Source organism: Peromyscus eremicus, chromosome 2 (assembly GCF_949786415.1).
Source record: "Peromyscus eremicus chromosome 2, PerEre_H2_v1, whole genome shotgun sequence".
NCBI classification, from domain to species: Eukaryota; Metazoa; Chordata; class Mammalia; order Rodentia; family Cricetidae; genus Peromyscus; species Peromyscus eremicus.
In genome coordinates this window covers 44,132,733-44,142,894 of record NC_081417.1, presented here as the reverse complement: position 1 = coordinate 44,142,894, position 10,162 = coordinate 44,132,733, and the positions used below count along the sequence as shown (strand labels likewise).

At 43.4% G+C, this 10,162-nt stretch overlaps 1 long non-coding RNA gene across 1 annotated transcript; it reads right to left on the bottom strand.

Moving 5' to 3' along the window:
* Positions 1–179: 179 nt before the first annotated feature.
* LOC131904616 (uncharacterized) lies at positions 180–9,476 on the bottom strand. The gene is made up of 3 exons (XR_009377778.1): positions 9,410–9,476; positions 8,708–8,944; positions 180–331 (listed from the first exon to the last, which is right to left on the bottom strand). It is a non-coding gene; the product is annotated as an uncharacterized LOC131904616 (long non-coding RNA).
* Positions 9,477–10,162: the final 686 nt, after the last annotated feature.

Genomic DNA, 10,162 nt, shown 5'->3' with positions numbered 1-10,162 from the left:
CTTATGATCTAAGTGCTCTTAGTGAGGTTCCTGCTGGCTTGAAGCCTAATGAGTTAGTGGGTTTTAGTGTGGTAAGTGTAGACTGTTTAGATGTCAGAGCCGTCTATTTGTACACCTAAAAACATCTATGAGCATATAAACACACATCTAGCCACACATATGCACATACATTCCCCAAATTGAAATACTGCAGAAATGCAGTAATTTAATTTTACAAAATGAAGAATATCATGTTTCTGTTATCATTGTAACGTTGCACTTAGCACTGCACTGTGGTGACTGAGACAGGAACATTAGCAGTTTCAGGCCAGTCCTTGTTCCATGCTGATACCTGTCTCAGAAAAGAAACAAGTGGGTCAAAGGATGTAGATCAATTGGTAAAGTGCTTGCTAGTGCCCCAGAAGCCCTGGGTACAATTCCCAGCACTATATACACCGCCATGTTAAGATCCACCTGCCTCTGTGTGGAAGACCAGACCCCACTATTATTTACCCCAGGAACTCTTGAGGAATGAGGGGTAAGAGACTTAGTCAGAAGTAGAGGAGAAAGAGAAAACACAGGATACACTTGAGTGGGCCTGGATCCTTCTCGACAGACCTAGAACTTTATTCCAAAGGTCTATTTATAACAATGCTAAGGGGTGGAGCAAAAGACCTCCCCCTTACTAGTTAGACCTTTACAAACACCTGGTACCCAGGCCTGTGGGTACCAATCAACCTCCCATGCAGTCCTGCTGGGTACAGTCACTAGGAAACCTAGTGGGCTCCAACATCTCTGCCTCCCCAAGTTCTGGGATTAAAGGTGTGTGCCAGCTCATTTTCCCCACTCAATTTCCATTCTACTCTCAGAGGATTTATTTCATTTTATTTTATTTTGGTGACCTACTGAATTTTTTCCCCATTGTTTCAAGACAAGCTTTCTCTGTGTATCCCTGGCTGTCCTGAAACTCACTCTATAGACCGGGCTGATGGCACTGCCACCACCACCACCCTGTAATGACCTACTGATTTTAATGAGGATTGCCGACGTAAACATGGGAAAAGAGGTTAATTACTGGAGTATGGTCAACTTATCCGTTGGTATACAACTGAGGAAAATGTCTCTGCCTCCACCTAGAAACAATTAACTGCTAATAACTCCCCAGGAAGGGGTGGAGCATCATGAGGCCCTCCCCTATCCTTGATGGAATGTTCCTTGGAAATTCTGTGCAATGGGCATGTCTTGGTCCAGATGATAGTGATACTACCATTCCAGTATGGTCGAGTAAGCTTTATAATCGAGACCCAGGAATGTTATATACCAACAACAATTTTTTAATTTTTGACAAACACCACACTTATGGAAGATGACTATAGTAGGGACAACTGGGTGAAAGGTATTGAGAAACTCTGTGCAGTCTTTGCCATTTACCATAAATTTAAATTATTCCAAAACAAAAAAGTAAATTAAAAACCCACAACTCTGTGACTGCTGAGAAGTAAGCTGGAACAGTGTCTTATTTGCTCGGGTCTAAAGACAGTGCTGATTTAAGCAGTTAGGTTACCATTCTGGACAGTGAAGCAGAGAGGAAGTCAGCTGACTAGATGGCATCTTTCTTGGTTTTAAACTGAAGCACGAAGAGGTGTTGTGGGATATTTGTACAAGTGTGAAGATGTATTGCTGTAATTGGTATTATAAAAAGCTAAATGACCAATAGCTAGGCAGGAGGTATAGACAGGACTTCTGGGCAGAGAGGGAACTCTGGAAAGAAGAAGGCGGAGTCTCCAGCCAGACGAGGAGAAAGCAGTATGGGCAGTACGAAGAGATGAGGTAACAAGCCACGCAACACAGTGTAGACTAAAATAAATGGGTTAATTTAAGTTATAAGAGCTAAGGCCCAAGCTTTTATAATGAATAATTAGTCTCCATGTCATTATTTGTGAGCTGGTAACCCAAAGAAAAATCTGATTATAAAGAGGGGAAAGTTTAGTTTCCTTTTTCGGTGTTTCCGGTTGTTCCTTTTTCTCAGTGGTTCTTCTCTGCTGGTGTTTTTGCCACCCTGTGGGATAATAAGTAATGACTGTAGTCATTTTTGCTTGTCTTGTATGAGGAAAGGAGGTTAGAGACAATCTTGAGAGAGGCTAGGAATACTGATAAACATTTGGCATGCTCAGGATCGTCTCTCATAAAGATGAATTATCTGAGTCCAAATGCCAAGGGTTCCTGGTTGAGAAACTGCTATGTGTATTATATTTGATGTAGTAGACATGCTATGACTGAAGAAAAATCATTCAGGCTGAAGATGACAGAAGTGATTCATGGTGACAATACTGTAGAACCATTGAATTAAATAGTCTTCCCACTGAATTAAACAGCACCAGCCTCTAGATTTTCTGTTAGTTAATACAAGTCTCTTTATTGTTTAAACAACTTTCAGTTGGCATTTCCTGACAAACAAATTCTAGATAACCCAAGAGAAGGAAAGTGTGTGGTGTATGCTGCAAACATAAGGTGTTCAGTGGAGGAGAGGAACAGCAGCCTGTCGGTACAATGTCTCTCTGAAATTCTACTTGCTCTGTGAAAACTCCAGAGTAACTTCTATATGTTTCCATGTTCTTGGGGGTACTTCTATCATTTTAGATTTATTTTATATTTTAAAGATGTATTTTATTTATTTATTTGTGTGTGTGTGTGTGTGTGTGTGTGTGTGTGTGTGTGTACAGGTACCCTTAGAGGCCATAAAAGGACATTGGATCTGCTGAAACTAGAGTTACAGGTGGTTATGAGCTGGTTGGAAGTGTGGGAACTGAACCCTAGTTTTCTGCAAGAGTAGCAAGCACTCTTAAGCACTAAGCCATCTCGCCTGACCTGGCAAATGCATTCTTAACACTGAAAAAGAAAGCAGCATTATCTTTTTTAAATTTACCACATACAGCTGGAAAATATTTTTTATTAATTGTCAAAACATGAAAAAAAGGAAACTGGCAAAAATAAATTCTTTCTTTTTCCCTCCTGTTTCTGGCATGATTAGAGAGATGATGATATTAATGATAAAAGGCACCCTTTTTTTTGAGATATTTTAAGTAGCCTTCTGGGAAATATCTATTTAGCAAACACGATGATTGGTGACAACTCAAAAGACCAGAAAACTAGGTGTCCATGGGCAGAAAATGGCCGTAAATGCATTTGCTTTGGAATATTCCCCAATCTGAGAACTATGGTTTGGTCAAATTGTGATAGAAGATACTTGAGTTTGATAAGTTAACATCATGGTAAACCTTGCATCGAAGAATTCATATTCGATGTTGTTGTTGTGGTGGTGGTGGTGGTGGGTGATGTACACCTTTAATCCCACCACTTGAGAGGCAGAAGCAGGCAGATCTTTGTGAGTCTGAGGCCCTCCTGGTCTGCAGAGTGAGTTCCAAGACAGCCAGGACTATACAGAGAAACCCTATCTTGAAAGACAAAGCAAAACAAAACAACTGTTGGAGCCTGCCGACAGTCAGCTGGGTAGCAGGGTAGAGGCGTGCGGATTGAAGAGACAATGAAGACAGAAAAGAGTCGAGAGGTCTACCAGTCAGTGTCAGACAGCCCTGAGTTTATTTCACAGCCAGCTTATATACAGTCTTGAAGGACAGAGGTAGAACAATGCACAGCACAGGCATCCAACCACTATCTATCCTGCCTGTGTCAAGGAGCAGGCAGTTTCATTTTCTATCTCAATGTACCTCTGGTTGGCATCAGCAGCCTGTGTCTAGCTAGATAGGGTGTTCCTTCGTGTGGGCTAATCAGGACTTTCTCACAGCCATTCAAGGAAACTGAGGGCTAATCAGGACTTTCTCACAGCCTTGGAGCAAACAAGCCTGAATTCTATTGACTCATAATAGACTTCAGATTCAAACTGGGAAACTGAGTCAGTTGTGGGCTCCCATAAACAACAACAACAACAACAACAAAGAATTCATTTATTCATTCCTTCATTCATACCAGAAATTAAATCCAGAGTCTTAAGCATACTAAGCATATACTGTACCACTAAGTTATAATCTCAGCTCTAGGGTCTTATTTTATGTAATGGTATTTTTCTTTTATGTTGTGCATTCAATAACAATTAGAACTAGATTTAATATGAAGACTCATTTCATTTTGTTTCATTTTTAAAGACAAGGTCTCATGTAGTCCAGGCTGCCTTGAACTTAATTGTGTAACCAAAGATGACCTTGAACTCCTGATTCTTCTGCCTCTATCTCCCAAGTAATGAGATTTGTTGTTTGAATCTTAGATGGTCTTTTAATATAAAGCCCAGAGCCAGGTATCAGGGTGAAAGCTGAAAGATCAGAGAAGCAGAAAAGCCAGCCACTAGTTCTTACCTCTATGAAATCCTCAGCCTAAAGAGAGTAAGTTCCTGTTTCTTCACACCTTATATACCTTTCTCTGCCCTACCATCTTACTTCCTGGGATTAAAGGCATGTGTGTTTCCCAAGCAAAGGCATGAGATCTCAAGTGCTGGGATTAAAGGTGTGTGCCACTACTGCCTGACCTCTATGTCTAATCTAGTGACTGGCTCTGCACTCTGATCCTCAGGGAAGTTTATTAGGGTACACAATATATCACCACAGGGATTACAGGTTTAAATTACATAATCATGCCCAGCTTGAAGAGTCTTTATTTAACATAATTGAATATAAAATGATTATTCAGCTTGTGTGTAATGAATTATTGTTTTCTACCTGGGTGAAATCTAATCCAACTACCTAAAAGGACTCCATGGTTAAAAATAGTTACGATACTGATTTGTTTAGTCCTATCAACAAGTTTATTAATGATTATTATACTCTTTTAAATAATGAGAGCTTTTCAAATCTACCATGAGGACCCTGTAGGTAGCATGCTGAAGCTAGGAAGCAAGACTTCTCCATGTACCTGGAGTGTGTACAACTTCTATATCATATTGTCAATGCCCAAAGGAGACAGTGTCAAGTATGTAGCAATGTGAACTCTGTTAAGGATCAATAATGCTGCAGGGCCACAGGCCCTTCCATACGCTGAGCTACTAGTAAGTTCTCAGTAAATACTCATTGGTTAATTATCCCATCTTTTCTCTTACTGAAATATAGTTACGGTATACCATTAGGAATGGCCAGCAGAACACTGAACTAATGTCAGACCCAGATGCCAACAAGACTTCTTTCATTCACTACCCATATGGCCAGTATGAATTATTGAACTTGTTCAATACTCAGTTTTAATAAACTATAGAAAATGATCATGGAAAGTATGGTCTTGGGTACTCAGCTTTACAAATCATAAAACAGGGGGCTGGGGAGATGGCTCAGCCTTTGAGAGTACTGGCTGCTCTTCTAGAGGAGTGGAGCTCAATTCTAAACATCCATATGGATGGCTCATAATTGTCTGTAACTCTGGTTCTGAGGGATTGATGCTCTTTTGTGGCCTCTTTGGGCATCAGAAATTCATGTGGTGAACAGAGTGGAGAATGTCTTTGGGAATTATGATTTATTGGACAAAAGAAAGATTTTGTAGTCTCAAATCTTTATTTATTTATTTGTTTGTTTTGAGACATGATCTCACTATGTAGCTCTGGCTGTCCTGGAACTCATTATGCAGTACTAGCTGGCCTCCACGAACATGAACTCACAGACATCTACTTGCCTCTGTCTCCCAAGTGCTGGGATTAAAGGCAAGAGCCACTCTGCCCAGCTTTTGTAGTTTCAAATCTTAAATTCAAAGAGGCCCATTAAAAAGTGACCCCCCCACCCCCGCACAAGCTTGCAGGGAAAAAGGAGAGGATTGTTGTATTGCTATCTCCTTGACCTGGTTTTCCCTTTTACGTCCTTTTTAGGCAGCCCATAGGAAAGTGGCCCGTAACTGACATCTTTTCTGCAGCTGTTTTTTTTTTTAAATTTATTTTATTTTATGTGTATAATTGTTTTGCCTGCTTGTTGTCTGTGTACCATGCTTTTGCATGGTGCCTATGGATGCCAAAAGAGGGTGTCAGATACCCTGGAAATGGAGTCACAGATGGTTGTGAGCCTCCATGTGGGCGTTGGGAATCAAACTAGGGTCCTCTGAGACAGGGTTGTAATGTAGCCCAAGCTGGCCTCAAACATTTTTCTTTTTAAGGTAGGTTCTCACCATGTGACTATGCTTGGCCTGGCTGCCTCCCAAATGTTGGTATTAAAGGTGTATGCACCACACCTGGCTATAGCCTCAATCAATTCCTGATTGAGGTACAAAAGGTACGAAGCTGGATTACCTATCTCTGACATCCTGGAACTCTTTGGGCCTTGAGTGGAATTCAGAGCATGGGGGCACCGGCAGCACAAAGACTTATTGTCTCTACCTCTTCAATGCTGGGATTTTAAACATTAGCCACCACAACCTATTTCTACGACTTTCATGGTTTCTTCTTATTTTTTTTTTTTCAGTTTTTAAAATCGACTAAAATTTAAGTTTCCAGAAGCCAGAGACCTTGTCTATATTACTGTTCATGGCTATGTCGCAGCCTGACACCCCATTGGAAGCTGAAGAAAACCAAATGTAAAAAACCCATGCTACTGTGTGCTGTGCTACCTACTGCTCTTAGACTTGAGGACAGGAGGTAAAGACTCCACTGGGCTATCTTTGGAGATACACAGCAGATACTTAAAACTGGAGACCTAAGAAGCCTTACCCAAGCAGCAGAAACTCCTGGCTGCTAGTCGGGCTCTGGGTGATGTGTGTTTATGAAGTTTGGCCTAAGGGTACTCCGTAGGCTCAGGCAGTGGGGATCTATCGGCAGAGCCAGCCGCATGCCCTATAGCAGTTCCATCGCCAGATGATTCCTCCTAGACTACGTGTCCTGGGCAATGCCTGAACTCCCAGTTGCTTGCTGGCACCCCGAGGCTCTGCAGCAGACACCTGTGGACCACAGGGGCCCGGCAGCAGTTCAGCCGGATAGGATTTCTCGGGATACCTTCCTCCTCAAGCCAACCAGAAACCACAGCCAGGCCTTTAGAAGAAACCAAATTCTTCCTCAGGCATCGCTACACAACCCTACCCGGGCTGCCCACCTCTTCTGACTGCTCCCCAGTCTCCACCCGGTGGCTGATGGCTAACTCCGGATGAAGGGCCAGGGAGGCGCTTAGGGGTCCAAGTTCAGGGTGGTGTCTGCGCTGCATTGTTCTGGGAAAGTTGCCGCTGGCATCACGGGCTTTTGCCTGGGTGGATTGATGCAGGGTTCTCTTCTTCTTAGATCCTCAGGTTGAGCTGGAGCCAGAAAAACACCCAGTTGCCAAGAAGCAGGTGTGTGTTTGTGTGTGTGTGTGTGTGTGTGTGTGTGTGTGAGAGAGAGAGAGAGAGAGAGAGAGAGAGAGAGAGAGAGACAGAGACAGAGACAGAGAGACAGAGACAGAGACAGAGAGACAGAGACAGAGATTGATTCCAGGAGGAGCTCAGAAACCCTCAAGAACCTTAAAACCATAAAGAGCATGCCTAGAGTGAGGAGCAGCGCCTTTTGTCGCTGAGAGCTAGGCTGTACCCTCTCTCCTGGGGCAGGGTGGGGTTCATCTTTGCCTACCTGGCTTGGACTCCACCACTTTTTACTTAAACACCACTTTTTCCTTAAGAAAAAGGTACGAAGCTGGATTACCTATCTCTGACATCCTGGAACTCTTTGGGCCTTAAGTGGAATTCAGAGCATGGGGGCACCGGCAGTATGAAGACTTATTATCTCAAGTGGAATCTTGCCTCTGCGCCCTCCTGTCCCTTGGACTGTATTTAGTGGCAATGCTAGACTACACTAGATACTCATCTGACAATCTCAACCTTTTGACTTAAATTTTTTTCTAAAAGACTTCACTTTTTGAAAAGCGTGCTTCTTTTTTTGTTTGTATTTTTTAAATATACAGTCATGCCAGTCACTATGAATACAAGAAAACAAGTGCTGTGTTTTATAACTGCAAATGTCAGTTTTCAACACTTTCCCATACAGTACATATGATTCTTCCATTGGCTACAGGTTTAGTTCAGCTAACCAGCTCTGACCAAATCCAGTACATTGAAATCTTTTTAAAAGATGTACTCGTGATAAACATCGTCATGTGAGTCTTCTGGTCTTCCTCAAGACACTGGCTAATTTGGCCCAAGCATTTGACATTAGTCTCTCAGAGCATCCGAATATGGACTTCACTGGGACAGAGAGAGTGAGATGGCCAATCTTGCCTTGAGCAGGACCCTCTTCCTTTTTTATAGCCAGTCCCGACACTTGTGAATACTGTATGTAATGGCCACCTTGTACTCACCAAACCGAGGGAGGAGCTCGAATGTGCTCAGCGCAGGCGCACAGAAGGCATGAATGATGTGTGAATTAATGAGAAAAAAGAGTGCTCATATCATAAACCCTATTATCAGTCTTTTCCAGATCAGAGTTCACCCCTATTTTTCTTGCCATTTATAGTAAGCATTTAGTGGTATTATTTTGAAAGTTTTCTTGCCTGGGGAGCCAGTCCTGTCCCATCAGTGTCTCTGGGATTTTGCACCTCCCAGTAACCCTCCAACTGTCCAGTCTTCTGCCACCAAGCTTGCATGGGAAAGAACACGTGACTAGCAGAACTCTGGACAGGCAAGCTCTGCCAGTACCTGGGGCTCAGAGATTCAAAGTGGCCACACAGCTGGGGGTGGGGATGCCCTAGAATCCCGGGGTGCTGTTTCCACCATTGTGAAAACTCACAGCCATGATTACTGAAGCAGTAGCTAGAGGATCCCAGGGAGATGTCATCCCGGAGATGCAGCATTCCATCCAGGGTTGGGGCTCCGCTTCAGGCAGTGTAGAGGCTGGGATTCTCTGGAACTCTTCCTCCATGAGGCTTGACTTAGATCTCAGACCCAGAATGTCTGCATCTGAGCTCAGTGTCCCACAGAGCCGACCTGAGGGCTCTCTGGGCCTAGCATGATGTCACTCAAGTACCTAGTGAATAAAATGAGGGCATGACTGCCCCTAGGTACGGTCAATGAAAAGGATTTTTATTGTAGATATGAGGGAGAATAGCCAGAAGCATCTGGAAGGGTCCAGCCTGAACAGGGCCATGGCGCGGGGGTGGGAGGATGGGGTGAGGGGATAGGGGGTGGGGGGTGGGCTGAGGGGTGTGTGTGGTGGGGGGCAAGAGTGGAAGAGAAGGGAGAGGGGCAAGAGAGGGGACAGGAGCCAAATTTGGAAGCAAGAGGCCTAGAGAGCACACGGGAACCAAAAGAGTGCATAGCCAAATGGCTGAGTTATATAAAGAATCTGATGCTGGGGGAGGGGAGGCCCAGTCCCTGGGTTGCAGAGGTTTAGGGTAGAAGTGCTGGGAGGAACCACAGGTACTAAGTGAGACTTGTCTCAGCTTTCCTTGGGACCTGACACCTAGCCCAGAGGCCTTTGAGGGTAGAATACCAGTCTCTGTCAGCTCCTCCAAAGTCCTAGTGATGCTTTCAGTGTCTGAGAATTTGGAATGGAGAAAAGGAACTAAATGGAAGAGCTGATGGAGTTCATTCCTTTCTCACGTTGGTGTTCTAAGGTGCTTTGGAGCACTGTAAATCTGAGCATCACTTTGATGGGATAAAGTAGACACTCGTGCTTGCTTGGAGCAATCCCCCACCACCACCACCACAGATGACCCATTTATTCACTGGAAAATGTTACTGCATTGCTCCAGTAAGAGACATCTTTAGAGAGCATTAATTGTAACATTTAAGCCTCCAGAATAAATTCTCTTTTAGTCTCTGAAAAGGAGGTAGAGTTATAATGTTACAGGTTTTGTTAACTCCATCAGGTGAAAATAAGACTATTACCACAATTTTGAGCCACATTTGAAGCAAGCTTTAATAAATACTGGCCAGAACAATGGACATTGGCCAGATCCATACCTAGGATCCCCAGAATATGGCCCAGAATTACATTAGACAGGGGCTTATAAAGGCAAGACCTACAAGGTTATGTATTTCTCACCTTTGTCCAATCAATGGCAAGCATACATTCTGAATTATTTCCTGCCTATGTACCTCCTGCCTACTGTGATCAAGCACATTCGGGCAGTTGGGGCAACCAAGCTTGTTTACAGAAGTGAAAACAAGAGGCTTGTCATATTACATAAACAATGGTTCCCAGCATTCCAGGAAGTTATCTGTCCTTGGGCAAGTGAGACTT